Consider the following 5426-nt stretch of genomic DNA (forward strand, 5'->3'; position numbering starts at 1 on the left):
GCAACCTTACGCCTCCGGGTTCAAGTGATTCTCCTGCCTCAGACTCCCAAGTAGCTGAGACTACAGGTGCCCACCACCACGCCTGGCTAATTTTTTGTATTTTTAATAGAGACGGGGTTTCACTGTGTTAGCCAGGATGGTCTCGATCTCCTGACCTCGTGATCTGCCCACCTCGGCCTCCCAAAGTGCTGGGATTACAAGCGTGAGCCACCTCGCCCGGCCTTCTTTATTCTTCTATAGATAAAATCTATTTATGAGTTGGCCTGAAACTAAAGACTATTTAAACATGAAAAACTAAGTGAAAGCCAGTAAACAGGGAAGCTGCTGAGTCCCAAAGACTATTTTGCCTTGAGGGTATTTGCTATAAAGTTTAATTTGAGCATAGCACCTCACAGGCTACCACTGTGGCACAGGAAAGAAAGCCCAGGGCTTACCCAAGGTTGGAAATCTAATAGAAAGCCCTTACCATAAAGTCAGAACCCCAAAGGACTATATCCTCATGTAAGAATGAATTAAAAATATACTAGAACCCAAACTGCCCCTAGGGCACTCCATGGAAAGTTGTTTGTCTGGAAGCTAGGTGCCTGCTGGAGTTGTTTTATTTTTTTTCTTTTAAATATTTGCAGAGAATATATAACCACAGGCTGTGGTGTTTCTGCCTAAACTGTTTGTTGATCCTAAAAAGAAAACGGCAAGAATGTCAAGTGGTTTTGGATTGACAGTACCACCAAGAACCCAGCAGAAGCAATGCAGATCCTTTCTGGATGAACTCATCTTTAATCTAGGCCTCAGGGAATTTCCACAGATACAGTTCCAAGAAAAATAAATTGTGGTCAAAAATTCCAAACAAATAAGAAACAAGATACCAAGAACAAGAACCAGCAGAGATGGAGACAGGAAATAAGAAAATTAGAAAATTAAGCCAAACAGTCCAATGTCTAATTAATAGTCCAACCTCTAAAAAGAGAAAACAGGGTATGTGAGGGAGAGGGAGAAAAAACGGTGTGTGTGAGATTGATTATAAAATAAATACAAGACTCGGCCGAGCGTGGTGGCTCACGCCTGTAATCCCAGCACTTTGGGAGGCCAAGGCGGGCAGATCACGAGGTCAGGAGATCGAGACCATCCTGGCTAACACGGTGAAACCCCCTCTCTACTAAAAATACAAAAAATTAGCCGGGCGCGGTGGCGGGCCTGTAATCCCAGCTACTCGGGAGGCTGAGGCAGGAGAATGGCGTGAACCCGGGAGGCGGAGCTTGCAGTGAGCCGAGATCGCACCACTGCACTCCAATCTGGGCGACAGAGCGAGACTCCATCTCGAATCAATCAATCAATCAATCAACAAATACAAGACTCACACCCGTAATCCCAGCACCTTGGGAGGCTGAGGCTGGCAGATCATTTGAGGTTAGGAGTTCGAGACCAGCCTGGCCAATATGGTGAAACCCCGCCTCTCCTAAAAATACAAAACTTAGCCAGGCATGGTGGCAGGCACCAGTAGTACCAGCTACTCAGGAGGCAGGAGAATCACTTTAACCCAGGAGACAGAGGTTGCAGTGAGCCAAGATTGTGCCATTGCACTCCAGGTTGGGTGACAGAGCAAGACTCTGTCTCAAAAAAAAATAATAATAATAAAAATATGATTGGGTTTTGGGGTTTTGTTTTTTGTTTTTTAAGACAAAGTATTTCTCTGTCACGCAGGCTGGAGTGCAGTGGTGCAATATTGGCTCACTGCAACGTCTGCCTCCTGGGCTCAAGTGATTCTCCTACTTCAGCCTCCCGAGTAACTGGGACTACAGGTGTGTGCCATCATGCTCAGCTAATTTTTTAATTTTTTTGTAGAGACGAGGTTTCCCTGTATTGCTGAAGCTGGTCTCAAACTCCTGGGCTCAATCTTTTCTCCTGCTTTGGCTGCCCAAAGAGCTGGGATTATAGGCATGAGCCATCACATTTAACCTATGATCAAGTATTTCACAGATTCGATGGGGTATATGAATAAATAGAGCTAGATACATGAAAGGGAGGCTTTTTTTTTTTTTTTGAGACAATGCCTCACTCTGTCACCCAGGCTAGAATGCAGTGGTACATTCTTGGCTCACTGAAACCGCTGCCTCCCGGGTTCAAGCAATCAAGCAATTCTCCTACCTCAGTCTCTTGAGTAGCTGGGATTACAGGTGCCTGCTACCAGGCCAGGCTAATTTTTGTATTTTTAGTAGAGATGGGTTTTCACCATGTTGGCCAGGCTGGTCTTAAACTCCTGACCTCAAGTGATCTACCAGCCTCGGCCTCCCAAGGTGCTGGAATTACAGGCATGAGACACCGCGCCTGGCCAGAATTTCTAATTTTGAAAAGAGTCTGGTGGTTGTTTAAACTGTTAAACACAGAGTTACCATATGACCGACCCAGCAATTCCTCTTCTAGTTATATACCCAAGAGAAATGAAAATACATGCCCACACAAAACCTTGTACAAAAATGTTCATAACAGCATTATTTAGAGTCACCAAAAAACTGAAAACAACCCAAATGTTCATCACCTGATAGATGAATAAATTTAAGGTGGTAAATTCATACAATGGAATATTATTTAGCAATAAAAAGGAATGAAGTATGTACTAATACGTGCTACAACAGGCTGGGTACAGTGGCTCATGCCTGCAGTCTCAGCATTTTGGGAGGCTCAGACAGGAGGATCACTTGAACTCAGGAGTTCGAGACCACCCTGGACAACACAGCAAGACCCCAGTCTCTACAAAAAAAAAAAAATTTAAAAATGGCCGGGCATGATGGCTTACACCTGTAATTCTAGCACTTTGGGAGGCTGAGGTGGGTGGATCACTTGAGGTTGGGAGTTCAAGACCAGCCTGGCCAATGTGGCAAAACCCCGTCTCTACTAAAAATACAAAAAAGGCCAGGCATGGTGGCTCACACCTGTAATCCCAGGACTTTGGGAGGCCAAGGTGAATGGATCATTTGTGGTCAGGAGTTTGAGACGAACCTGGCCAATATGGTGAAACCGCATCTCCACTATCCAAAAAAAAGGCTACAACGTAGGTGTGAACCTTGAAACCATTATGCCAAGTGCAAGAAGTCATAAAGGACCACATATTGTATGATTCCATTTATATGAAATATGCAGAAGAGGTAAAAATCCATAAAGGAGGATTGGGGGTGAGGCTGAGGGGTGTGGAGTTTCACTTCAAGGTGATGATGAAAATGTTCTAAAATTGATTGCAGTGAGGGTGTGAAATTGCTAAAAACCATTGAGGCCATGCTCAATGCCTCAAGCCTGTAATCCCAGAACTTTGGGAGGCCAAGGGTGATCACCCAAGCTCAGGAGTTCGAGATCAGCCTGGGCAACATGATGAAACCCTATCTCTATCAAAAATAAAAATAATTAGCCAGGTGTTGTGGTGCATGTCTGTGGTCCCAGCTACTCGGGAGGCTAAAGTGGGAGGGTCACTTGAGCCCGGGAGTTGGAGGCTGCAGTGAGCAGTGATCACACCACTGCACTCCAGCCTGGGTGGCAGAGTAAGACTCCATCTCAAAAAAACATTAAAAAGGCCGGGCGCGGTGGCTCAAGCCTGTAATCCCAGCACTTTGGGAGGCTGAGGTGGGCGGATCACGAGGTCAGGAGATCGAGACCATCCTGGCTAACGCGGTGAAACCCCGTCTCTACTAAAAATACAAAAAACTAGCCAGGCGAGGTGGCGGCGCCTATAGTCCCAGCTATTCGGGAGGCTGAGGCAGGAGAATGGTGTAAACCCGGGAGGCGGAGCTTGCAGTGAGCTGAGATCCGGCCACTGCATTCCAGCCCGAGCGACAGAGCGAGACTCCGTCTCAAAAACAAAAAACAAAAAACATTAAAAAAAAAAAAAAGTGAGTTATATGTTGTGAGAATTACATTGCAATGAAGATATAAAGATTTTTGGCTGGGTGCAGTGGCTCATACCTGTAATCCCAGCATTTTGGGAGGCCAAGGAAGGTGGATCACCTGAGGTGAGGAGTTCAAGACCAGCCTGGCCAACCACGGCCAACATGGTGAAACCCTGTCTCTACTAAAAGTACAAAAATTATCTGGGCATGGTGGTGGGCGCCTGTAGTCTCAGCTACTCAGGAGGCTGAGGCAGGAGAATCTCTCAAACCCAAGAGGCGGAGGTTGCAGTGAGACAAGAACACCTCATTGCACTCCAGCCTGGGTGACAGAGGGCGACTCCGCCTCAAACACACACACAGACACACACACACACACACACACACACGTAAAGATATTTATTTATTTATTTAGATGGAGTTTCACTCTTCTTGCCCAGGCTGGAGTGCAGTGGTGTGACCTCAGCTCACTGTAATCTCCACCTCCTGGGTTCAAGCGATTTTCCTGCCTCAGGCTCCCGAGTAGCTGGGATTATAGGTAGCTGCCACCCATACCTAATTTTTCGTATTTTTATTAGAGATGGGGTTTCACCATGTTGACCAGGCTGGTCTCGAACTCCTTCCTGACCTCAGGTGATCCGCCTGCCTTGGCCTCCCAAAGTGCTGAGATTACAGGCTTGAGCCATGGCACTCAGTTGATATAAAGATGTTTAAAATAGGAAATGTAAGTTATGGCCGGGCGCGGTGGCTCACACCTGTAATCCCAGCACTTTGGGAGGCCGAGACGGGTGGATCACAAGGTCAGGAGATCGAGACTATCCTGGCTAACACGTCTCTACCAAAATACAAAAAAAAAAAAAAAAAATTAGCCGGGTATGGTGGCGGGTGCCTGTAGTCCCAGCTACTCGGGAGGCTGAGGCAGGAGAATGGCGTGAACCCGGGAGGCAGAGCTTGCAGTGAGCTGAGATCGCACCACTGCACTCCAGCCTGGGTGACAGAGCGAGACTCCGTCTCAAAAAAAAAAAAAAAGAAACCTAAGTTATGCCACAGTACACCACTTGCCTCAGTAATAAACAATATTTACAAAGTCCTACTGATGTAAACTCTGTCTACTTCTACTGATTTAAGCCAAAATTTTGAGATAACTATAATGAAGAGAAATAGAAGATGGGAGGTATAAGAAAAGGGGAGTTAGGTAGGGGTGTGAATCCAGTTTCCCAAAAGATGAGTAGCTAATACAGGTCACTGGCTCGCTCTTTCAAAATCAAACCTGGGGAATCTATAGAAGCTGTAAGAAAGCATGAATTTCAAGAACTAACAACAACAAAACCATAAGAATGTCCTGGAAAAAGACTGAAGGCTATTGTTATGGGTTGAATTATGTCCTCTAAAAATTAATATGTGATGCCAGGCACAGTGGCTCACGCCTGTAATCCCAGCACTTTGGAAGGCTGAGGCAGGTAGATCACCTGAGGTCAGGAGTTCGAGACCAGCCTGACCAACATGGCAAAACCCCATCTCCATTAAAAACACAAAAATTAGCTGGGCGTGGTC

Source organism: Colobus angolensis, unplaced genomic scaffold (assembly GCF_000951035.1).
Source record: "Colobus angolensis palliatus isolate OR3802 unplaced genomic scaffold, Cang.pa_1.0 Scaffold11, whole genome shotgun sequence".
Classification (NCBI taxonomy): Eukaryota; Metazoa; Chordata; class Mammalia; order Primates; family Cercopithecidae; genus Colobus; species Colobus angolensis.